Source organism: Fukomys damarensis, unplaced genomic scaffold (assembly GCF_012274545.1).
Source record: "Fukomys damarensis isolate Sample0158 unplaced genomic scaffold, DMR_v1.0_HiC HiC_scaffold_2, whole genome shotgun sequence".
Classification (NCBI taxonomy): domain Eukaryota; kingdom Metazoa; phylum Chordata; class Mammalia; order Rodentia; family Bathyergidae; genus Fukomys; species Fukomys damarensis.
Window position 1 is genome coordinate 39,481,063 of NW_022900914.1, and position 27,442 is coordinate 39,508,504.

The 27,442-nt window shown below is 33.2% G+C and overlaps 1 protein-coding gene and 1 non-coding gene across 12 annotated transcripts in view; one reads left to right on the top strand and one right to left on the bottom strand.

Moving 5' to 3' along the window:
• Positions 1-27,442, top strand: part of Ehbp1 (EH domain binding protein 1) — a 350,335-nt gene that overhangs the window by 112,298 nt on the left and 210,595 nt on the right. The gene's annotated exons all lie outside the window — the stretch shown is intronic.
• On the bottom strand, positions 22,512-22,618 carry LOC117286630. Its single transcript, XR_004517795.1, has one exon. It is a non-coding gene; the product is annotated as a U6 spliceosomal RNA (small nuclear RNA).

Genomic DNA, 27,442 nt, shown 5'->3' on the forward strand with positions numbered 1-27,442 from the left:
ATAGCCTTACAATTTTTCATTGGTAATAGGAAAGAGATCTAACAAGACATTGTGCTTAGGGGCCAGGGATTTAGCTCAGTGGTTCCGTCACCTGCCTCCTAAGCACAAAGTCTCAAGTTCAATCCCTGGTTTAAAAAAAAAATGGTGTTTAAGTATGTATACTATTGGTTATTTTAAAAATAAGCTCTTATCAATCTAATCATGAATTTTTATTGATAAATTTGTTTAGTTCTCATAGTGCTGCCATTCTTGACTTGTGCCCAATATCACTGGATAATCTGACATAACTATTAATCCTAGCTGTGACATATTATTTTCATTAATATGAAGATAAGCAATCCCTGAAAGATAAAAAATGAAGAGCACAAAATAATATAGTTTCCTCTACCCTACCCCCATCCTTTACTTCCATTCATGTGTTCTTTAATAGTGGAGTGGCACAGTTTGTCTGTATTTAAGAAAGTCTATCTGGACTAGTCATTTAGTAGAATGCTGTTTAGAGTATTATAACCACTTGATGGCACCCTTTGATTTGGTACAAACCTCATTAGCCATAGCACAGTGCAGAATGTATTTGTAATGGAATAACACATAAGAACTAAAGAGACTGCAAGGTATCTGGTTAATGTAGAGATGAAATGAATGCAACAGCAAGGCTAAGCTTTCCTGACCCTTTATGAGAAAATAGATGAAAACAGGAAGAATAAGCTATTGTGCCAAAGGGAGATGATGAAATTCAAGATCCACACACATAATCTCTGGCTCAGCCTCTGAAATGTTAATCCCTGGGTAGAATTATTTGAGCTATAGATTGTAATTTATCATCAAAATGGCACTGTGTCAAACAATACTTTTTATGTGTGATGTTTAGAACTATCCAATTTTAATATAAAATGGTTCACAGAGCACTGGCTAATATTTAAGTAGCAACTCTTTAAGGTTGGGATTTGGGAAGATGGAGTGCAGTGGTTTCTTTACATTGAAATACTAATTGTATCTTAGAGAGCTTTTGGAGAATCTTTGCTTTTCATTTTTTTAGTGGCAGTTTAATTTTGGTGTCAGGAAAAAGGATTTTTCAGGAATGTCTCCTGTCATATTAAGAGGTTTTGGAATCATTTTCTTTGTCTTGCTGAGGATATTTTTATAATTATAGAATAATTATATAATAATGCATAAAAACACTCTAGCTGAATAAATTGTATTTTTAAGGGTTTATATGTAAGTTTCAATTCTGGTGGTTTTTTTGTTTGTTTGTTTGTTTGTTTTGGTACTAGGGATTGAACTTGGGACCTTGTGCTTACGAGGCAGGCAGTGGAACCACTGAGCTAAATCCCCAGCCCCTATTCTGGTGTTATATCAAATATTTTATGTTTCTTCTTCTTCTTTTTTTTTTTTTATACCGGGGATCGAACTCAGTCCCTTGCACTTGCAAGGCCCGCAGCGGAACCACTGAGCTAAATTCCCAGCTATGTTTCTTGTTAATGAAATTACCCAACTTCTGACCTCTAGGGGATGCTGTCATAATTATTAGACGTTAGTGTTGTTTTCTTAAACCAAACTCTTCCAGTTTAAAAAGCTGAATAAATTTTAGCAATGTAGGGGAAAGATGGGTACTGCACATGTTAATGTCATTCAGATAATCATTTTGTAGATTTTTCTTACATACAAAAAATTTTTTTTTCTATCAGAAAGCTTAAAATTCAGAAATATCAGCCTAACTATATACTGTTTATTTCACCTTATTATGTTTATTTGTGAGAGGTTCTTTTACTATAGCTGAAAAAGCAGTTGTTTCCTATCTTATTATTAAGAAGCTATTTTATTTACCTTTGTTTTAAGATTTTATGTACCTATTTCTGAGGCTCAGGAAAGAGGTTAATCTAACAAACCTATATAGTTAATCCACACCTCATAAATCATAACATTTCAGTATCTTCATTACTGATTGCAGATGTTGAAGGTATATGCTGTGACCCTGTTAAAAGTATTAGATGATGTAGTATTGATCTGTAAAATACCACTCACTTGTATAAGTATAGGTCTGTCTTGCTATATTTTAGCTCTGATGGGAAATATATTTTATTTAGTGGTGGTGGAGAGAGTGGAACAGGGCTTTGTGAAAAATATGTCCTCTGAAAATGGCTTGAGTTTGGCAGGTGTCTTCTTTTAAGTGATCTTAAAGTTAAGACAGATCTGGAGTTACACCTCTAGAGTAGAAATTGTGCATGTTTAAGACACAGCCTTTCCTTTATAATGCCTAGTTATCAAGAACAGATAATATAGCGTAGTCTTTTGTCTGTTGCTGTTAATAACAGTTCTCTCTGAGACTGAGTAGCCATTTCAAATTACTTTTGGAGTCAGAGGGTTCTGAATGTCCATTGGAAAGAAAAAAAAACAAAACCCCAATATATATACAATAGACAAAGACCTTGAGGCTCTTAACTTGATACTCATACTTAAGTATTACAAAGTTGCTTCATCTATTTCTGTAATCACATCTACAGCGGCTTTAATTTAAATGCCATCATGGAAGTTGATTGAGTTTCAAGTTAACTGAGTGTTTTAAAATGTGACTTTGTCAATTATGTAAACCTCAACCACCCATTCAGAGGACTTTCTGTTTCTTAGTACTGTTACAAAGGACAAGGATTGCTTCAAACATGTACCACTGTTGGTATTCATAGGTGTGACTCTGGATCTGATACTTAACTCTTTATGATCATTTAAGAAGATAGCTGCCAAAGTCAAGGCTGCCATAACCTTTTAAGTAAGCCTCCAGTTCCACATACAGTGCCAATGCATACATCTTCCAACCCACTGCACTGGCAGTCTCATACCTAATGCCAAATACAGTGTTCCAACCTGGTGCCTTTCAGCACATGCAAACTGGTCAGTGTCCAATTTTATCCAACCACCCACATTAACTCTGAAACCTCGTGATGCTGTCATAAATGCCTGCAGGGTAGCACTCCTGCAAGGTTTTAAAAACATGAGATTGTTAAAGCTACCAGGGGGGAAAAGAAACCTTTGCTGATGCCAGCTACCTAAAGCTTGTTTTCTGAGTGCCTTCTTTCATTTGTATATGATGTCAGTGAATATAGTTGGGTAGGAGAAAGGTATTTTATACATCTCTTCCCATATCTTCCTAATTTTAGAAGTCATAAATAGATTTCAGTGGCTAGTCTTTTAAATAAGTCCCATGTGAACATTTGTATTTCCACTGTAGCAATAAAATTGATTATTAATGATTGACCTTTACCCTAACATATTGTAGACTTGGGACATTGAATGAAATAAATGAAGAAATGGTTCCTTGGCTTGATTTGTATTGGTGGAAGAAAGCAAACAGTAGTTTGTCAGGTTGTTAAAAATGTCAATTGAGACATTTTGTAGCACAAAGGATTTTTTTTTCATATAATGTATGGGAAGTTGGATGTTGTTTGAAAAAACACATCTTTGAAAGAAAATTGAATTCCAGCAATACCTCTGTCCGATTAATAATAGGAAGTAAGTTATTTACCTTTATCTTAAGTTGCATTTTATTAGTCATTTGCTTGGTGGTGGCATGTTTGAACATTAAACATTTACAATTTCATAATTCTATAGAAAATAATGTTAATTCATGTAAAGTATTGTGTGTCTGGGAATGTGTTATTAAAACAAATAAGGTTTTATTTCCCCCTAACTTTGTTATGTTATAGTTTCAGTGATAATAAAATAATGGTAGTTTCTTCATTTAAATTAAATAGAACTCTTCAAAAACTAAAGTCTAAAATACTTCAGTATAATTCTGTTACTAGTCTAGCTGTTGACTTTGCAAGTGAATTAAATATTTCTGCAAGAATTATAAATGAAATATCCTTTTGTAGATATTAAAATTTATATAAATATTAAGGGAGCACAGCTGTGTACCATAGTTCCCAGGTTTTATCTTGAATACATTGCTTTTCCACAGCTAATCTGTTTCAAATTAATGCTGTAATGTTTTTGTTGTTTTCTTTAAGTTATAACAGATCATTATGTTATACTATAACTTTAAAACCTAGTTTCCTTATGCATATGTGGGTTTCTTGATTAGGATTTGTGGAATCATAAATTTACAACTTAAATGGGGCTTAGAAATCATAAATCTCTCCGCCCTTGTTTTATGAGAAACTAAGATATCATGATCTAGGAACTAGCCCAATATTATTTGGTAATTAGCAAACTACTTACTATCCTTCTTTATTTATGATCTAGGGTTTTACCAACCTTAAGTATTTCCATGTATATGTGGTGACATGATTTTCAGTATTTGCTTTTTTTATCTTTTCATATAAAACATAATTCAACTGATGTAGAAAAATGGAATTTTATTTTTGTAAGAAAATAATTTTTATAGTCAAAGGTTTTGTAGATAAAGATCAATTTTACTGAAGTAGAATATTTGATAGTATTTAAACAAAACAAGACAGAAGCCATGCTTGGAATATCCATTTACGTTCACTGAACAAAGTCATATGCTTCAGGTTATGTGCATATACTAATTAGACTCTAAAATTTAACACCACACTTACTTGTAAGTTGTGGTTATATTTTTGAAAAATGAACTTATCAAATAATATAAAGTGAATGCTTTTGTTTCATTTTAAAAGATGGTCAATGTAAACTTTTAATTTCATAATTATGTAAAAATATGAATGTAAATTTAAAAAATAAATTAGAATGTCATTTGTCAGGTAACAGTTGTTATTTATTTATTTATTTTTTTAGGAGTAGAAAAGATTTATTGAGAGAAAAAGCTTCTGTCTAAGAGATACAGAAGGGGGACCTGAAAGTGGTTTGCCCCAACAGTTATTATTTAATTAAACTTTTTAATAAATTAATTTCAGTGAAGTTTTTTATATATACAAATGATTATTTTAAGTTTTCATGATTAAAACATCATTTTCAATTTTATAAATTATTAAAATAAAGGAAATACAGAAATAGTATTTGTTCAAAAATAGTTATAAAATACTCTTTAATAATATTTTGGTTATGATTTAGCTATCTAGCAATTAAATCATTTATCCTTGTACTACACTTGTGGGTTTTTTAAATTGATTTTATCCAGTTATTTAATTTTTCATGTAATTATCTTGCATCTCTTTGTTAATTTTAAGGTAATTATAAGGATTTCTTTGGATAGCTAGCAAATGTTAATTTGTAAATTTCTATCCTGACATTCAAAAAATAGCACTCAACAACAATGTCTGTTCTCTGTACATTGTTAATTAATTAAAAGTTTGCTCATAAAGCATTTTTGTTTCAGGATTTCTGAAGGATATATTACATTAAGCCATCTCATTGCAATGTAGTTACAACTCCGGACACTTGGTTGTATATAGTTTAAACTCGGACTAATGTCAATTTACCAGTGCTATTTACAGCACATTACTTCAGTTCTTTGCATTTACTTTTAAGGTATATCTGTTGCTGCAGTCAATTAAAGTGCTACATAGGTTGCTGTCTAAGCCAGCTTAAAGAATAGGGCATGTATTTCCAGTTCTGTGAGCTACAGAATTATTGTACTTTAATATAAGACCTGCTCATGGAAGCAAATAATGTCCTACTAGATTAATGGTTTGTATTCCTTCTTTCTCTTTAAAATATTTTTTGTTTTTGCTTAGTTTTGGAGTAACAGAAATCTAATGATACATGATTAATTTGTGCACTTACAATAGTGTTTTACAAATAGTTGACCTTCAGAGAATGTTTGATAAATGAAATTTTTACTTATCCCTGTACTATACTTGTGGGTTTTAAAAATTGATTTTATCCAGTTATTTAATTTTTCATGTAGTAGTCTTGCATTTCTTTGTTAATTTTAAGGTAATTATAAGGGTTGGAATAATAAGTATATTTTGGTAGACTTTTAAAACCCAGCAAGATGAAATGCATTTATAAATATCAGTAAGTGGGTGAGTGTCCAATTAATTTCATTCTCAATAAATTTAGAGCAATACATTTAAGCTCAATGTACCTACAGTATTCTTAGTTTCATGCCTGAAGAAAACATCTGTTACAGATTCTGTAAATCAGATGTGCTGGGAATAGTGTGCAAATAAATTGATAGGTATAATTTTTTGTTCTTTAGACTTTATGAGCATTTAGCACTTTTAAAGTTTTTAATGTTTATTACCCAGTCATGATGATACTGGAAATACTAAAAAGGAAAATTATTCTTAATCTTATATTAATAATTTGGCTGGTTTATTTTAGCATTTTTTTGTATTTTGAACATGTGCATGTCGTATTATTTTTATTACTATTCTTTGTTTGCATTTAGAATAAATTCATAATTAGCATTACTGTGTTCCATATTTTAAAATGTGCATTATATCTTATGCCATTTTCAGACTTTTCTACAAGTGCTTACAGAGCTAATGTTTTTGCATAATTATAAAAGAGCAGTGTGTTTATTAACTAAACATGTTCACAATGATTGAGTTCTTAGCCACTCACAGAACTGCTTTGCAGGTGTGAGCTATGAGGGGACCTCTATTTCTGCCACAGTGACTCTTTGGAATTGACTCTGGTGATAGCTTGACCCAGTGAAAATCTATAGGGCTTCAGATTATTATACAAAACCCATCATTCACTCAGGCTTTTGGAATGGTCTTGTTGATTCAAGGACAGTTTTTGTGAGTATGTTTGGAGTTGAGGTTAGAAGTAGATTTCAATGCACACATGTCAACAAGTAGATCATATAAAATGAAAGTGATGACTAGTGGGTGTGTGTGGTAAAAATGAAATAAAATTAACAGGAATCACCTGATATTGCTTAATTTATTTTGGTAGAAAGATCTTATTACTTTTCCGGACATTGAAGAGAGTAAGTCTAAACTGTCAGTGATACTTACTTTGTAAATGATGACTCTGCTGTATATGATCTACTAAAGAAAGGAGAAACAGAAAAATCTGTTTCTTTATTCTCCAATAGAGACAAAGTACAAGAAGAATATAATTGAGCTTGGATCAAAAGAAACAATATTTGCCAAATGTTTTAGGAAGAAAATAAGAGGAAGGAGAATCTGTGTGTCAGAGGAACTGTGAAGTTAAGCCCTATATTTGAAATATTGCTTACATAAATTTTTACAGGAGTCCTAAAATTTCCAAATCATTTGGCATCAGCATTCCTTATCATTGCTCTATCCTTATTTCCATCCTGTGTCTAATGCATCATAAGCAGTTTAGTAATAAAATGTAAATTTGTGACTTGACTTCAAATCCAGAATTTCTTTTTTCTTAAGTTGCTGGTTCTAAGTAATCCATATTTTTCCCTATATACTCCATCCTATGTTGGCAGACCTGATAAGTAAAAATCTGTTAAAATGTCATTCACAGTATGATTTAAGTCATTTTACTAGTTTTGACTTTGTTCACACCTAAATAAGTGTTGCAAAAAATTAAATTGCTGTATTTCTTCTTAGATGGATAATTTTATTTAGAAAATTATTTTATTAAAAATTATGAAAGGATAGCATTATACATTTCTCACTGACTCTTCTTGTACATTCATGTTAAAGCTTTTTTTTTTCTATATGAACATTGTTTTTTATACATGAAAAGGGAAGGCATTTTAAGTGACTATACCACACTAAATCTGGGTACTTACTTTCAGGTAATTTCCATTTGGGAAACTCCTTTTGTAATATAACTAGTTTTTACTGTAAAATATTTTAAATATTTCTGTATATTTAAAAATTTTAAATCTTGATAGCTTTTTATCATATTTAGTATGAAATATTCTTTAAGTTGACATATAAAAATTGAAATACTAGACAGATAAATTCACAAAGCTGCTTATAGATAGAAAGTTTGTAGCATTTTCCTAGTTTCACAGTTTGATGAACTGCACTTCCACCTTAAGTGTTTTTATTGTTTGTGAGCCCAAAACATGTATAAACCCTTTCTCTTACTATGTGTATATTTAAATAAGCAACACTTCATATCCCCTCCATGTAAAGTGAAATATTTCCTTAACATTAACACAAGTCAGTTCTCAGCCAAAGCAAATAGAATGAATGCTTTATTACTCATCCATAACTAACGTGTATATACACAGAAAAAAAAAAAGCAGATTTTTTTTTTTTTGACAAGAACCTTTTGATGGAATTAGCAAACCAAAAAAGAACTTTGAGCACAGGTCAAACCCTCTTCTAATTTATGAGTTTAAAAATTGCTCTTATTTTTATCAGTGCAGGTAAATGGTAACAAGTCAAACAATATGGAAGAACTTTTAATGAAAATAAATGTTGTCCTGCCCTTCCTAGCACCGTCCTACTCCTTTGAGGTAGCACCTTTTGTTTCAGCTTATAGTTCTGGTTGTTTCCTCTGTGGGTCTCATTCTATGTGATTTGCTTATACTCTGTTGATTGATCAACTATGGACATTTTATTGACTCTTCAGTTCAGATTGTACATGCCTGGCTGTGAACATTTCAGAAATAAAAATAGCTATTGCCTATAGATTCCATAATTTCATTGTGTGCTCACTATTGTTTCTTCTACTTTCCATATCATCCTCAATCTCAATCCCTTATTCATCACCTCCTTGAAATTTTTCCTTTTTATTTCCCCCTTATTAAAATCTGTTTTTTACCTCTTCCTTACATTAAAGTTCAAATAAATAAAATTCAGATTAGGAAATTTTATATTTTTCTTTTCAAAATACACAAAATTCTTTTAAAAAACAATCTCTATAGGTCCAAGTAATTGCTCTGTTTTGTTTTGTTCCCCTATGGTTTAATAGTTATTGATTAAAAAGTAGGCTTTCTTACTCTTTCTTAATGAACAGTAGCTTGGCATAAAACTTTTGAACCCACAAAGTATAACACTGTGTTCCACAAACCCATCCATCCCTTACGTTTCTACTGTAAATTTGTACTTTAGTGTAATAGTAGCCAATTGTGCCTTTTAGTACAGGATACAGGAAACAATCTTTGTATTTACCTACTTGGTGTGATAAAAAGCAAAGTGTGTATACCTGTGAAAAAGTGTCAAATCAGGATTTGCACCCACATGATGCTCCATCTAACAGGCTTTGTGTATGTCTACCTGAACATCACAGAGTTTAATGCACCTGCTACTCTATGATTTATTTTTTAAAAAGTTTTCTTTAGATTTTTCTGGTAGAAGTAGCCCAATAGTACAATGACACATGAAAAGCCAGATTTGCAAGTTTTGGAGGTCAAAAGTGAATCATCGGATTACTCATGCATGGATGATGAAGGTGATTCATTATGGTAAAATACATGTCTTCAAAACAGAATAGTGATGTGGGTGGATGATGATCATGATCATGACAGTGATGATAACAATGATGATGACTTTGATGTTGGTCACGTGAGCCAGAGTTCCTATGACAGTGATATTGTGTGAGAATTGACTGACTACAGACATAGGGAATGCAGACCTCCTTGGGCCAGATCACTAAGAAAACAGCAATATGAGTACATAGTTGACTAGTCAAAATGTTACATAATGGTCACATAACCAAATGGAATGATCCAGTGTTAGAATGTGATTTGAAAATATAGTGAGAGTCTAGGCAGTGGTGAAATGTATTGGACAAAATGCCAGCCAGCCATTCAGTGTTGGAAATTATTACAGACAAAATGCCGCAAGGTGCTGTGAAAAATACACAAAGGCTGAAATACAAGTAAAATGTTCTGTATGCACCAATAGCTATATTAAAAACGTATTTATTATGACACCTCACTAGGTGAACTGAAAGCATTCATAGGTCTGCTGTACTTAGCAGGGATTTCTCTATGGTATTCACAGGAATGTAAAAGACTTAGGAAAAGTGATAGGTCAAAATATGGCATAAAATTTGTTCCATTATAGATGCAAATATTTATTATGCCTTTAGTTTAAGAATTTATCCCAGAACTCCGCCATCAGGTCCTTATTTGTGTAGTAATAAACCAAATAATGTTGTGAATAGACTTGTTGCTCCCATCTCCCAAACTAATCAGAATGTGACAATCAACAGTTGGCTTACCAGATTCTAATTGATGTTATATTTGCTAACAGAGCACAAATCGACCAGTTCAGGAGCTGTATAGTAACTGATAATGTAGGAACAAAGCAGAAATTCTAAATGAAATGTTGCAGTTTCAACACAGAATTGTATAGTACAATCTTTGTATTTCAGAAACATTTACATTGGCCTTGTATATAGCAAAGAAAAACAAACTGGTACTGCTGATGTCAACATTGTACCATGATGGAAATATTGATAGAGAAGCCTTGACAAAACAGAAGTCTGAGATGAAAGATTTCTACAACAAAACTAAAAGTGGAGATGTTGTTGATGTGTTATGCAGCAGCTATAATGTCACTCAAAACACAAAACATTGGCCAATGGTTGTGTTTTACTCGACCTTAAATGTGTGAATAAATAGTTTGATAGTTTATAAAGAAAATAACAAATGCAAAATATGGAGAAATTTTCTTAAGAGGACTGGGACTCAAACTTGTAAGAGTTCATTTGCAGCAGAGTAAAAACAAAATTTTTCTGCCCAGGGAACTATGCAAAAAAAAAAAAAAATCATGGAGCACATTGGCGAGCTGACAGGTGAACAGGCAGGAGCAATGTCCCAGTGACCTACTATGATAACATGAAAACCAGAAAGATGTCAACTGTGTCATATAAGAAAGGACAGGAAAATAAAATATATATGCTATTATGATATAAGCAATATTTGTGTATGGAACATGCAATTTTCCTGTGTGAAGACTGCCTTAGGTGTGACATTTGAAGCAAAGGTTATTTGTGCTGTAAAGTTCTATTGGTATTTTCATTGTAGTTCACTTAGGTTTTTATTTCTGATATTATTTCTTAGGTTTGGTAAGCAAGGAAACAGCTGATGTGAAAATATTGATGTTTATTTTAAATGTACTCTATATTTAGAATTTTATATTTTATTGATATTTTGTGTCCCTATTAACTCATATTGTGTAATACAATAAGGACCTCCTGACAAAAGAGCCAACAAGACCAGTGAGATGTCAAGTGTGTCCTACAGAAAGGCCAGGGATGCAAAGCACTTGTGCTGTCAAGTATAAGTAATATGCATGTATGGAACATGCTGTTGTCGTGTGTGAAGACTGCAGGTGTGAAAATTGAAGTAAAGATTATTTTTTTTTTGTACAGTGCTATTGGTATTTTTTTTGGGGGGGGGTGTTGAGACAGTCTCTCACTATGTAGTTGAGACTGACCTGGAACTCACTATGTAGCCCAGGCTGGTCTAGTCTCGAACACACAGTGATCCTCTTGCCTCAGCCTCCTGAGTGCTGGGATTACAGGCATGTGTCACCATGCCCATATATGTGTATTTTTTTTGGGGGGGGGTGTTGAGACAGAGTCTCACTATGTAGTTGAGACTGACCTGGAACTCACTATGTAGCCCAGGCTGGTCTAGTCTCGAACACACAGTGATCCTCTTGCCTCAGCCTCCTGAGTGCTGGGATTACAGGCATGTGTCACCATGCCCATCTATATTGGTATTTTCATTGTAGTTCATATAGGAATTTATTTCTGTTGTTCTTTTTTAGATTTTGTGCACCAAAAAAGTTGATGTTCAAAATTTTGATGCTTTTTTATACTCAATAAATATTAACAATTCAATACTTAATTTTTGTGATATTTTTTCCTTTTAAGTACTGATTGTTTAATATAATAAAACCCATAAAATTAAAACTGATAATTTATCAATAGAATATCCTAAAGAACATTTATTTAAATAACATTTATTCCCCTATATGACACAATTAGTGTTGTGCTCCACAAAAATATGAAAGAGCAGACATTGAATAGATTTGACTTGATTTTATGCTGTAAGGTTTTTACATTATACTCAGTAGTAATTTAATATTATTCTCATAGTAATACAATGAGTAATAAATTTTGTAATGTCGGTCTTTTTCACTTTTCTGCCCCTTCTGCTTGCCTTAGCTGGTCCTTTTTACTCTTTTTCTGACAAACTCCTTCAGTGTTAACTCATTCCTACCCACCATATTTTTCTAGGACATAATTCCAATTTAAAATGGTAATCAGGATAAAAATGGAGATCTCTATTAAATTTTAGGGCTTTTACTAGAATACATCAATAACTTCTAGAGATCCCTGTACTGACTTCAGTCCATTTTGAACAACTTGTTTGGGGACTATTCCTGGAAATATGCATGAAGCTGTGTGACTCTTGCCTGCCTAAATCTTTCTCAGCATTTTATGAATTACCTTTGATAACTTCTGTTACTCTACAAAATAAGTCTGTAGTTAAGTCAGAATTCTTTCCTTAAAAGTAGAGATATTAGGTTGTAGATCAAGATTACTAGATTCTCATTGATTTTTTTATTATTTTAAAATCTATAAATGGAAAGGCATTCTCACAGGTGAAAAGCTTTGCCTTTTGAGGTATCCTAATTGTGTTCTGCAGGCTGACATCTCTCTTAGTATACTCAAAAGTAGAATTTACTGTTATTCTGCCTTATCTTGACCTACAACCTAATATCTCTATTTTTAAGGCAAGAATTCTGACTTAACTACAGACTTATTTTGTAGAGAGGATAATATCAGATTAAATACCTGTGAAGAATAACCTCACAGTCTTGTGGAGACATTAAGGAAACAGAAGTAATAATTTATATCATGTGGGATCTGGTGTGGCTAACTACCACTGGGAATTAGGGAATGCTTCTCAGAATATTTGATACTTAAATGCAGTGGTTTTTAAATGTAGTGATGGGACAGTTTTGTCCCTTAGGGAACATTTGGCCATATCTGCAGACAATTTTGTCATGACAATTTTGTCATTTTGTAGGAGAGGATGTACTACTGGCTTCTTGTGGATAGAGGCTGGGGATGCAGCTGAACACCCCACAATATGTAGGAAAGCTACCCATAATAAAAAATTATTAGTTGCGAAATGTCAGTAAACCATGTTTGAGGAACTTTGCTTTAGCTTATTTTTCTTCCTCTCTTTGTAGTGTCTTTTGCTCCTCTCCCTCAATATACATACAGTTTTTAGAAAATTACACAAGTATTAAATAAGAATAGATATTAAATATAATAGACTGTTACTGGAAAGGGCACAACTATTAAGAAATGTATAAAGTAAAAAAAAATGAAGGCTAGCCCCCTATACAGTTTTTCTAGATATAGAAATATATCATCATATTTTAATGAAGACAGTTTAGAAAATAAAATGTACAGTGTATGATCCCAGTTTTTCTTAAAACCAAATCTAAGTAAACTAGAAAAATAACAAAGAATATTGTAGGATTAACTATCATTTTCATGTCCACTTTTTGCAACAAAACTTCAGTACTTTTATCTTTATGTTTAAAGTGGGTTTTTGGGGGAACAATACATGGTTGAATCAGTTTTTTATTGATTCTGATAATCTCTTCGTGCAGTTAGAATATTGGCAAATGATTTGAAATCATTGGATTAATATCTGTCGTCTTTGTTACTGTTTTCTAGTTTGTTTTCCTATTCTCTGTTCCATTTATGTCTTTTACTCTTTTCTGCCTTTTGTGGTACTAATTGAGCACTTAATATGATTTTGTTTTGCTTCCTTTCTTGTAATACCAGTTAATCTTTTAAAATTGTGTTTTAGTGATTGCTTCAGATTGGTAAATTTACTCATCCAAGTTACTTTGAATAACACTGTAGTACTTCACAGGTAGTATATGTACTTTATAATAAAATAATCCTATTTCGTTCCTTCATCCTATAGATCATTACTTTCATTCATTTTGCATACATATAACTACACATAAATGTATTTAGATATGATATACATGTAAGTATACATAATAAAATAATAGCATTGTTTTATTCTGAATAAACTGTTGTCTGTTAGATCAATTAGGAAGAAGAAAAATAATTTTGCTGTCATTTATTTCTTTTTTGGTGCTTTTCCTTTCTTTATTATGTACATTGAATTTCTGATCTATATACTATTTTCTTTCTATTTGAAGAATTTCTTTTAGTGTTTCTTCTAAGGCATATTTATTGGCCAATATTTCCTCAATTTTGGTTTGTCTGTACTCCCTCCCTCCCTTCCTTTCTCCCTTCCTTTTGCTGGGGTTTGGACCCAGAGCCTTGCATATGCTAAGCATGTGTTCTGCTACCAAGCCATATCTGCAACCCCTATCTCCAATTTTCTATAGTTTGAAAATAATAAACCTCACTGTAGTTTATTTTTTTATCTTTACATGTTTTCCAACCTCCTGAATGTATGGTTTGGTGTCTGACATTAATTTGGGGGAAGATCTTGGCCAGTATTGTTTCAAATATTTCTTTTTTTAATCTCTGGTATTCCCAAGCTTTTTATAGTTGTACCATAGCCCATGGCTGTTCTGTTCTTTTTTTTTTTTAAAGATTTTGTCTTTGGTAGTTTCCATTATATCCTCAAGGTCAGAGGTGTTTTCTTCATCTGTGACCAGTTTATTAATAATCCTGTCAAAGACATTCTTCATTTCTGTAATAGAAATGTTCTTATTACATAACTAAATAGAACTCAGCATTTCTCATTGGTTCTCAAAATTTCCATCTCAAGGCTTATCAAACCCTTTCTTTCTTGCATATTCTCTACTTTATCTATTTGAGTTACTAGCATGTTAATTATAGTTGTTTTTAATTCCTGGTCTGATAATTCTAATATCCCTTCCATTTCTGATTCTGATTCATATGAAAACAGATACCATATATTTACATAATTTAATGTGCAACTTCTAATATTCAGGTTTATTAAGTTTTAAAAACAAGATTTTAGAACTAATATGCCAATAATTTCTAGAAGGCTAGAAAAAAATATATCAAAATGTACTGTGGTTTAGCTAGTTGGTAAAGTTTTGAACACTTCTCTGTATATTTTTGCTTTTATGTGGCGAAATCAGAAGAATATATATAGCATTAAAAAGGTAATCACCCTCAAAGAATCCTCAGATGAAATCTAGGTATGTGCATTCATGTAGAGAAAGGGAGACAAAGTCCAAAGGCTTTAGTAGTGGCAGGCTGAAATTTAGAAGGAAGAGACAGTGGAGATAGGAAGAAGAGTCTAGATTCTGGAGAGATTTAACAACCAACTTGGCTAAATGTGTCCTGGGATTAAGAGGCTTGATATTGATAGATAGATGGTGGTGTACTGTTCAGTGAGATTTTAAAAAAGACTAAGACAAGAAACAGTTATGGGATAGAGATGAGTTAAATTTAGTCATGTTTTATTTATGATGCAGTGAGAGTGGACAGTTGGCATTTGTATGCTTAACATCTGGAACTCGGAAATAGGTCTGTCTGTCTGAAGAGTTGGTAGTCAGTATGCACATTTGAGCCCTGAACTTGAAAGAAGTAATGCCTTGGGTACTATACTCAGGGAATTGGCACTGAGCTATGTTCCCAGCCCTTTCAAAATCTTTTATTTAGAGTCTTTTTACTTTGGATATCTTTAAGCTGCTAAGTTGCCCAGGCTGGGTGTAAATTTGTGATTCAAAGTGAAACAAACTTGTGAAACAAAGTGCTGGGATTATAGGCCTGTACCATCATGTCCGGCATGAGGTCCTTTTTTAAAACTAATAGGTGATTATATTTCTTTTTCTATATCCCTTGGAAATTAATTTTTTAAAATCTTCTAATTTAGTTTCCTGTTAAACGACTACATGAAATAGTACAGGTACACGTTTTTTGCTTTCTTAGGACTGTGGGAGGAGGAGTTGGTGTAAACTCAGTTTTGTAGTAAAGTTGACATAAGAATCACTGTCCCCAAACCCCTAATTTGAACAATCCACAATCCATTTAGACATTTGATTAAAACACCATAACTTGTATTTTTAGTTTCATCTGGAGTTTTCCTCTGAGAAGGTTAAGTATTTTGATTTGGCTTTTTTTTTTTAAGAGGAAAGTTAGATTGACTTTATATATGCTAAAGTCAATATAATAATTCTATCAATATTGATGAATACATATCTAAACTGATTTTAAAATGCTGACTCTGTTTACATTTGAGCTACCAAACTCTTCCATCCAACCATCTAAGTTAGTTATTTTAGCTGATATATTTTCTAATTAAGTCTTTGTGGTTGAGAGCTCCCTGTGGCATGTCTGCTTTAGCATTTAATTGCTCCATGAGTTCCAAATTAAATTCTGTAGTATTCCATTTTGGTCTGCTGATGAAGCAAAGATCTTTTCAGCATGGCCCAAGAAATGCTGTGCTGTGACAGTTTGAAGGGCCAGCATTGTGATTTTGAAAAATTTTTAATTGACTTCCAGATTGTCTTTTGGGGGGGATTGGGGGGTGTTTGAGACAGGGTCTCACTATGTAGTTAGTTGAGACTGACCTGGAACTCACTATGTAGCCCAGTCTGGTCTTGAATTCCAACTCACAGCAGTCCTCCTGCCTCAGCCTCCTGAGTACTGGGATTACAGGCGTGGACCACCATGCCCAGCTCAAGATTGTCTTTTGAAATGATAAAAAGTCCATTTGGAAGTCAAACTATTTGAGTAAAAATTGTCAAGAGACAGTGTTCTGTTAGGTACCACATAAAGTAGTGGAATAAACCCATGGCATCATGCTACAGTGAACTCTTTGTATCATTGAAAGCTCTAAAAGGTTCACCATCACAGATATAAGGTATTCTTGCATTGGGGTGACAGGTTGGATTAAGAAACTTCTACAGTGTCTTCAAACTCGATGTCATTTCATTTGACAGTTTGTTTCTCAAGTTAGTACAGAAAATGGGTGTTTATACATATAATTGAATGTTGTACTTTACTCTGTGAAATCATTAATGAAATCATGAGACAGAAATGAGATCTGATAACGGAGACTTTCAATGCCAACATTGTCCTAGTCATATATTCTTAAAATACTTTCAGAATTTTAGTTTGCTTGTCTTTGTTTCTTGGTGCCCTGATTCATTAGTACTCAGAACAGAAATTAAGAGTTCTGATGGATAGAGAAATGAATAGGTTCAGTCATGACATTATGAGACTCCAGAACAGTATGTGACACACAAGTAGTGATTTATCATTAGGTACTTTATCACTAAGTAGTATTTGTTAAGACATAGCATCTAAATAGACAAAACAGCAAAACCTAACATGGTTGTGTTGATAATCACAGGTCCATATCTAGAGAGTTCCAGTCAACCAATCCTGTTAAGTCTTAAGAATTCTAAGTTGAAGAACTTAGATCAATGTGAGACAGGTAAACTTTGTTATGATTGCTGTTTATCAAAATAACTCAGTTTTGTTTTTGTAAGATTCACATGAAGAATTTTCTCTTTCTGCTGCTGAATAATCTCTATCAGAAAAGTGACTAAAAATATAGGTAAAATATTTTTTAAAAATCTTTTAACATGCACTCCTCACATGACACTGATAGAATCTGAAATGTTTTTATGAAATCATAATAGTGTTCATTGAAAACAGACAATCTGGAAAATATACATTTATTATAGCTTTTCCATTGGGAGTTTCTATTAAATCCGTGATTTGCTGCTTCTATGTTTACACAGAGATGCAAAAGTTTCTAGCACTTCCCATCCCTTTTAAGAAGATCCTCTTGTCGCATACATCTGAGACACCAGAGTTTTATATTAGTAAAAGGATTAAGTTTCAGCACTTGAGTACTAGTTTTTTTTTAAATTCTGCTCTGTGACTGAGACGTATGCATAAACACTAATGCTGTATTATAAAGGACAAAGTTATTCAAGAAAAAGAACTTGTGGGCTGGGGATTTAGCTTAGTGGTTCAGTGGCCTGCCTTGCAAGCGCAAGGACCAGAGTTCAATCCCCAGTACTGGTAAGGGGCGGGGGGTGGGGGTAAGAAAAAGAATTTATGCTCCTATTTGAATTGTAAACTAAGGTAAGACCTTTTTTCTGGATTTTTTTTGGGGGGTGGGGTACCAGGGATCAGGGATAGAAGTCTCAGGACCTTGCACTTGCAAGGCAAGCACGGGCACCATTCGCTAAATCCTGGACCCTGGAATATTATTTTTACTTGGAATAATGGCTAAGAAAAAACTGCGATTATTCAGCCTTATGTATAAACAACTGAATATGTGTTTATGATAATATTCAGGCTTTCAGTGGAAAAATGAGATCATGAAAATCTTGTACCCACTACTTTTAGCTTAATAGTTTCTGGCTGTTTCAAGATTTTTTATTTTTTATTTTTTTAATAAAAGAGGTGGTATTAAAATGTGATTTTTAAAAATTTTTATCTTTTATGAGTACATGTTTACAGTACATAATGATCACATTCTTTGTGGAGAACTGGTACATGTACATGACACATCACAGTTTTTTTTTCATCCCCTTCTCCTGTCCTCCCTCCAGTCTCCCTGAATTTCTTGGTTCCCCTCCCATTTGCAAAAGATCTGTCTCCCTTCTTCCTATTATCTTTTATTTTGTTCTTCATTTATACTGAGGGTTTCTCATGTAAGAGAAAGGATAAGATATTTGAGCTTGTGTATCTGATTTATTTCACTTAGGATTTTGGTCTCAAGGTGTATCCGTTTTCTTACAGATGACTGAAGTTTATGGTTCTTTATGGCAGAGTAGTACTCTATTATGTATAAATATCATGTTTTATTTATCTATTCATCTATTGATGGACTTAAAGGCTATTTCCAAGTTTCAGCTGATATGAATTGTGCTGCTATAAATACGGATATGAATGTATCACTGTATATGATATCTTTAACTCTTTTGGGAAAATACCTAGAAGGGGCATAGCTGGGTCAAATGGAATTTTTAGTTTTTTAAGGACTGTCCACACTGATTTTCATAACTGTTGTACTATTTTACATTCTTACCAACAATGTAGAGGAGTTTGTTTTACCTCACAGCCTTGACAGCATTTTTTATTATTAGATTTCTTGATGGTAGCCATTTGTTCTAGAGTAAAATGGACTCACAGTGTTGTTTCAATTTGCATTTTTCTAAGGATTAGTGATGTTGAACATTTACCTTGTATTTATTGGGCATATATACTCCTATTCATTTTAGATGCCTGGGTTTTTTTAATCTTATATGTTGGGGGGGTGTAAGTTTTTTTAGTTCTTTTTATATTCTAGATATTAGTCCTCTGTCTGAGGAATAGCTGGAAAATTTTTTTCCCATGAAATTTCTTATTTCTCCATCAATTTTGAAAGATTGTTTTGCAGGATACATCAGTCTGGATTGGCAGCTGTTTTTATTTTTAGGATGTGAAACACATCAGTTTAATATCTTTTGACCTTTAAGGTTTGTGTTGAGAAGTTGGCTATAATTCTTTGTATTATTTCCTGTATGATTGAGGTTTTGTTCATAAAGTCTGCCTACATGTATATCTTGAAGAGTTCTACCTGTTCTGTCTTCCAATAGATTTAGGGTTTCTGTTGTAATATTTAGGTCTTAGATTCATTTCAGTTTTGGTTTTGTGCTTGGGTATAGATACAGGTCTAGGTTTAATCTTTAAGATGTGGAAAGCCATTTTTTACAGTACCATTTATTAAAGAGGCTGTCTTTCTTCCAGAGAAGGTTTTTGGCCCCTTTGTCAAAGACAAGGTGGCTAAAGATGTTTGGAGTTGTTTCTGAGTCTCTTAATCTATTCCATTGATGCTCAGGTCTACTTTTTCGCCAGTACCTTAGTATAATTTCAAGTCAGTGACTGTAAAGCTCCCTGCCTTGCCTTTGTTGCCTGGAATTGGTTTTGCTATTTTAGGTCTCTTCTGGTTCCAAATGAATTTTAGGATTGTTTTCTCTAATTCCGTGAGGTATAGTGTTTGTATTTGATTGGGATTACATTAAATCTGTATAATAGTTTTGGAAATATGGGCATTTTCACTATTATTGGTTCTTCCTACCCAAGAACAAGGATATCTTTCCATTTTCTGATCTTCTTTTAGAATACTGTAGTTGTCCATGTAGAGGTATTTTACTTCCATCATTAGATTGATTCCCAAGCATTTCGTTTTTTTTGATGCTATTGTCATTCGTTTTTGTATCATTTTTTTGTTAAGATAAGCCCATTTTTTATTAGTGTCTTCTATAAACTCTTTGTTTTGTTATCTTTGAGCTTACCTTATTCTAACTTGTTTTTATATCTTCTGTTATCCTTTCAAATAATTCAGCTGTGTGGCTCTTAATTTCCTCCTCCTTGATCCTCCTTAAATTAGTTTTGGGGGGAGTTCGAAGTTTTTGGAAGTATTTTGTTGGCTGTCTCCTCATGTTTCTGTTGTTTTTTTTGTTTGCTTGGCTTGTGCTGAGATTTGCGAGTTGATGATAGTGGAAAACTTTGTTGGTAGTATGGAGACCTCCTAGTGCCTGCTTTTCACTGATGCACTTTGAATGATGTGTCTAATTATAGGCCTGTTCCAAGATCTCACCACTTTCATTTAGTTCAGAGGGGAATCTGCAGTTTTTTTGGTCCAGCACCCCATTCTCCAGGAATGGCCTGAAGTATTGTTAATGACACAAAGACAATTTAGATATTGGCATACAGAGAAAACCTATTAATAGCAAGAACTATGCATCTTGGCAATATCAATAAATTCAGCAGCTATAGTAATTGTTCTACCTGTTCTATCTTCCAATAGAGTGAGGGTTTCTGTTTCAGTATTTAGGTCTTAGATTCATTTCAATTTTGGTTTCATGCATAGGGAGAGGTACTGGTCCAGGCTTAATCCTAGACAAATTGGATATTAACATACCCTAAGAAACAGTGATGTACCACCCTTCAGCATAGAAAAGAGATCTGTAAGTATAGTATAAACACTAGAACAACCAAATATTAACATAAATATCTGCTAAATGTATTATTTATACCTCCACTAATAATAGAACAGTATTCAACAATAAGAGGATAGTGATAATTATTTAAAGATTTATAAAGCCTAAATGTTATACCATTAAGGATAAGGGGGTAAGCAATTGAAGAATAAAAAAAAAGTAGAATTTGAAAAATTAATCAGTGGAGGTTGAAGAGAGAAATGTATAAAGGATCCTATTGAGGAATAAAAGGAAATTAATAGTTTTAGATAAAACTAACAAAAAAGAACAAAGGAAAGAAGGAAAAAACCCAGCAACATAAACATAAAAAGAAAAATAAAATGGGCATGGTGGTGCACACCTGTAATCCCAGCACTTGGGAGGCTGAGGCAAGAGGATTGCTACAAGTGTGAAGCCAGCCTGAGCTACATACTGAGTTCAAGATAACCTGAACCCCATAGCGAGACCCCATCTCAAAGAAAAAGAAAGGAAACTATTAAAAGGAGAAAAGAAAAAAGGAGAAACCCCTTCTTATATCCTCCCTCCCCCAAATAAATGAAGGCAAGGGGAAAAATTAAGTAAATTTTTTTTCCTCTGCCTGTTTGAATGAATAGTTTCTTTTTGGGTTCTGCAGAAAGTCACAGTTTTCTCCATCTAGATATATGGGCTGTGAGTTTGTAAGTGTCCCCTTTGCTGCAGAAGCCCCTCTATCAACATACCCCATACTGTGGCAACTGGTCAAGCCAAGGTGTGTCCTTGATCATTTTGACAGATGGAGAGAGCAGTCAGGCTACTGGTCTGTGCTAGATGTTGGCAGTGGGATGAGTTTTGAAGCAGAAAAGAAAAACTTGATACCTGTACTTTCAGATCCACTTGCCTTTGAAAACCACACTGCCCAGGCCTGTTTTCTTACCACAGAGGCAAAACCCATGTTCTTCCCGTCCTCAGTGTAAACATCTGAGGGGTTTGATGTTATCCTGCAGCCTCTCTGCAACTGTCTTCTGTGGCTGTCTCTCAGTCATTTTGGGAGAGTAACACTGGGAACCCTGAAGTGAAGTTGTTTTGTGGCCCAGTCTTATATAATCAATTCCTCCCTGAGATGGCACCTGTTAAACTTTTAGGTAGTGTAGTGGGCTCTGCATTGGATTTCTTCATCAACTCTAGCCTACCATGGGGAAAGATTCACTTTGGGAGCCACACTGTTTTGTACTTCACAGTAGGTGTAAGCTTTACTTGGGGCTAGTACTGCCGGTTTGTCTGTTTTTTTTTCTCTCTGAAGCTGATAATTCTTTGGGCTTATTTTTTCTCTTGGGTGTTGACCCTGTCCCTGATCAGGTCAGTCAGTTGGTCTGTGCTTCTGCTGCCCCATGCCAAGGGGAAACAAAGAACAATGTGGCCTCTCAGTTGTCAGGTGAATGTGGACAGGGAGTAGAAATGGAGTTGGCTAGGCAGGTTCTGTCAGTATGGCATTTGCCCCAGTGAGTGGTTCTAGAAAATGTTAGTGGGGGTTATTGAATAATGAAATGTATCAACATCTAATTCCCCTCATTCGGGGAATCAATATTTTACAGATGACCAAAGTATAATGTTATAAAATTATACATGGGTAAAAGATTCATTCATTGCACATGGTAGAACAATGGATATTAATGACCAGTTATAAACAATTTTCATTAACTTTGTCACCAGTATTTAACTTATTGATTTATATCCTTTTAAAATTAAAATATGGAATCTTCCATAAATTTGTATTTTGTCCTTGCTCAGGGGCTATGTTAATCTTCTGTATAACATTGCAATTTTAGTATATATGCTGTGAAGGTAAGCATACAAGCATTAACTTTTAAGGTTAAGAGTAATACAAGAAGGGCCCTTTTACTGTATATAGTGAGTATCAGTACTGAAAGTCTCAGTTACAAATCACCGAGAAAAAATAAAGAAAAATTAAGGATTGGAAAAATGAGATGAATATCTATTTACAAAAGCAACTGACTTTCTATAAAATACATTTTAAAAGACAGAATGACTTGTACTACTAAGAAAAATAAAATACCAAGGAATAAATCTAAGAAAATGTGTACATGATGTGTGTGGAAGAAATGATAAGACTTTGAAATATATTGAAGGCCTAAATAGGTATATAGAGGGAACTATACAATTTAGAAGATGGAGACTTTGTGAAGATGTATATATACATTTATCTGTAGATTTATGTAATTGCAGTCATTATCTTAGTTGGATTTTTCATGGAACATGAATGTTATACTATGTGAAATAAGCCAACACAAAAGGAAAATAATATGGTTCCATTTAGATGATGAATATAAATTTGTAGAGACCAAAAAAATAAATGTTATCATGTCCTGAAGGAGGGGAGAATTGGGAGTTATTGTTTAATGAGTGCAGTGTTTCTTCTTGAAAACTTCTAAAAACAGTGTTGTGAGTGTGTTTCAGATTTTGTTACAATTTCATTCCTTTTTAATAGTGAACAGTATTCCATTGTTTGTATGTACCATATGAATCCATTCATTGGGCAGCGTTTTCTTTAGGGGTGCAGACATAGATTTTGGAAAGGTAAAGGGAAGGACTAACCCAAAGTTCTGGAGGAAGGAGTGGGAGGGATGCAATTTGAGAAGGGGATGATGATATATTTAAGGTAATGGTAATGGTCTCTTTCTAGAGTACTAAGTGTTCATTTTATTAATAAAGTAGTATTTATATTTCATACCTTAATATGTATGATATATTTTATAATTTGTTTAAAAAGTTAAAATGATAATGCCATGAATTGAATTTTCAGTGTCTTGTGAGAAACCTAATAGGTGAAGTATTAGTACATGACAGAATCTTTGAGAACATTCTGTGTATTAAAGTTCTGAAAAATCATTATGTCTAAGTAAGTTTCTGATAATCTCCTGCCTCTGGTCTACTTATATGGGAGAAGGAATTAAATATCTAGCATATGGTTTATTATGTGTGTGATATTCTAATAGAGAAAGCCAAATACTTTCATAGAAGAGGCACTATACATTTACTCATCTTGGTGTTCATAATATATGAAATTGCCTACAGTGAACTATTTTGTAAGAGATAGAATAGAAATATTCTGACTTGAATAACTTAGGTAAGTACCCTCACTATCTTCCTAGTGAATACAGAGTACTCCATTTAGCTGCATTGCTTGATTCCATTATATTATATACCATGTTGTTAGCTTTATCTAGAAAAAAGAGGCAAGATTTACTACATATATTTTTGGTAAAATCCATATTGTTTAGGGTATTTATAAAAAAAAGCCCTAAAGAAAAAAGTCTTGAGTCTTATTTGAACATATTCCTTTTATATTAGTTTGTTTCTGATTAGAAAAAAATACTATAGTATCTTTTGTCTTTCATGGTCATGTACAGAAAAAAGTTTATTCATAGGTTTTTTTTGGTACTGGGGATCGAACTTGGGACCTTGTGCGTGGGAGGCAGGCGGCGGAATCACTGAGCTAAATCCCTGGCCCCATAGATACTTTTGTTGTTATCACCTGAATCACAAAGAGAATACATTGAGGTAAAGTTGACTATAGGTATATAGCAAAGTGGAAACCATGCCTGAATTTTAATAATGCAACTACATTATTTTGAATTAAACATTTTGCACTGATTTGTGAATTTTTCTCATTTCATGAAAGGCAATCCTGGTTGGATCCTGTTTATAAACTTAGTGTAATAACCCAGATTAAATGATCTATGAAAATTAACAGCCACCCTCTTTCTGCTGAATGCTAAGCATTTTCATATATTATTGCAAAAATTTCTGTAGGGCATATTTCTAAGATAGGAATATGGTTAATCATAAGATTTGCATTATTCAACTTTACAGGGTAATGCCAAGTTTTTCTCTAAAGTTCTGTATCAGTTGAAACTCTCCAGCAATATAAAAGAGTTTGCATTGTACATTCTTAGTATTGTTCAGCTTTTAAAAATATATGCCTATTAAAATGGATACATATTGAGGATATACTCCTAAGTGAAATAAATAAGTCACACATGTGTATAAATGCTGAATAGTTTCTCTGCTATGAAAAACTATAATAGTACATAAGATCCTAATAAGATAATTGACCATGTGAAATAGGAAGAAAAGGGCTAAAGGTGTAGGGAAAGTGGGAAGGTAGGGGAAAGGTAATAAGGGAAAAGAAAAAACATGAGAAAATGAAAAAATGGAAATAAAGTGTTTGTAAATGGGGAGGGGAGGAGGGGGTGAAGGGAGGGCAGGGACAAGGAGAGAAAATGAGAACCAAGACCTGTCATGTAAAGGTACAAGATCCCAATAATAAATGTAACTGTACTGTGTACCTAAAATGTACCAATAAACTCAATAAAAAAAAATTACAGTGAGAGGGCCTGGAATTTAGCTCAGTGGTGCCACTACATGCCTTGCAAGTGCAAAGTCCCAAGTATGATCCCTGGTACCACACACACACACAAAAAAAAAAAAAAAAAAAAAGAAAGAAAAGAAATTTTTGTTAAAATAATTTCATGTAAGTGCTTCCTAAAATTAGTAGTGGTAAAAGTGTGTGTGTGTTGGAGAGGACTGGTAGTGACAGTGTTCCTAGGTCTACTAATTTAGGGGTATATAGGAATGAGATGAAGGTATGCATGTGTTTTGACAGGATATCCTAATTTTACATAGTTTTAGTTTTTAAATAGACACTAAAGCTTAATAATCTCTGGTTAAATGATACAGGTAATTGTGTGTAGAATTTAGTAGATTTTATTGCTTATGTAAGTAACTTACCAAATACTTAAAACCTCCTGTTTGTCATAAATGTGAGTTAAACAGGAAAGCTTTTCTATATATTTGTGTTCTAAAAAATGAAATTGACAGAATGTTGATTATAATATGTTAGATTTTACAGGAACCATCGTTCAACTGAACTTTCAAACTTAGGCTTATTTTCAAGTTATCTTTATTTTTGTAGTTTGATTTTTTAAATAAAATTAAATAATTATATTAAGGCATCAGGGTCATACTTTGTGAAACAGATTTAACCAAAACTGAAAATAATATGTGACAGTTTCTATGTCATGCTTTCAAAACAGGCTTTAAATCCTATATTGTGTGTAGAAGTTGTTAGCTATTCTAAAGGTACAATAAGAGATTATTGTTCATATCAGTGTAATAAATTGATACTCCCTGATCGTACTTTTTCATTTTGTATATTGTCAGAACCTTGGACCTTAATCTTATTCTTTGATTGACAGTAGCAAACAGGGAAAGAACACTTGTATTGTTTGGGATAGTCACATCTGTTCAACTCTATTCAGTTGAGGGTATTTGCATATTCTTAAGTATTTCTTCTGAGAGGGCTTAAATCCTTCTCAAGTGCTTGATGCATTTCTGAAATTCATTCATAAGGTATCTACATGCACTAATAGTTCTGTATTATATTGCTATACATAATCTGACAGATAAGACCACATTTTAAAACCAGATATTCTTTAGGGATGTTACATTACATTTGTACTTAATTCTACTGGGCAGAAATGTCAGGCTTTTTTTTTTTTTTAAAAGAATATCTTTTATTTTGATCAAATTAGTATATCCTTATTTTGGGCAAATTTGTCAATCAAAGAACAAATAAAGATTTATTAAATTGTAATTCAAATGTATTAATGGCAGCTTTTCCTGCCTTTCTTGGGAGATTGAGTAATTTTATAGAAAATAATAGAACTCAAGTGGACATTTAAGGTCTTCCTTATTTTATAGGAAAGGTTATGGAGGATCAAGTTTCTTAACTTGTTCAAGGTCACATATTGGGAACTAATCCTTAAATGTTGCTTTTAAATCTCGGATCAGTCAATCTTAACGAATAATGGTATATGACCTCTGATTTACATTATTATAAATTATCCTACATTTAAAAATTTTCCCTTCCCATTAGAACACAGTCAGGGATTATGCCTTATCATCATCTCTCTCCAGAATTTACAGTGATCTACATAAAGTTAAGGCCAGTCATTATTTTGCTGTCCTCTTCTCCTTTGTCTCTTAGGCTATTATTCTGTAAAGGAAAATTATGAAAATGAAATTTTAAACACTTTGATATCAAACAAGTTTCATTTTGCATTCTATTTTTGATGAATTGGATATGCTGAAAAGAATTTTGAGATTCTGCTGCTAGCAGTGTTTCCATGGACATGGGATCAGAGAAACTGATTCTTTCTTTGGAAGGGAGAGGAAATTATGCACTGGCATGATCAGAGAAGGCTTTGGGAAAAAATAAGGCTCAGGCCACAAGATAGATACAATTTAGATTCTGTAAACCAGGCATGGAGGAGCACACCTGTAAACCCAGAAGTTTGGGAAGCTGAGCCAGGATTGCTAGTTCAAGTCCTACCTGGACAATTTAGTTAGACCCTGTGTCAAATAAAGAATAGGGGATATAGTTCAATGTCAGAGCACCCCTGGGTTTGATTCCCACGGATGGACACAGACACACACAGACACACACACACACGCACACACACACACACACACACACACACCAATTTAAGAAGAATGCCTAGGCTGGGAGTTCCATTAAAAAAAAAAAGGCCAGGGATTTAGCTCAGCGGTTTGGTGGCCTGCCTTGTAAGCACAAAGACCAAAGTTCAATCCCC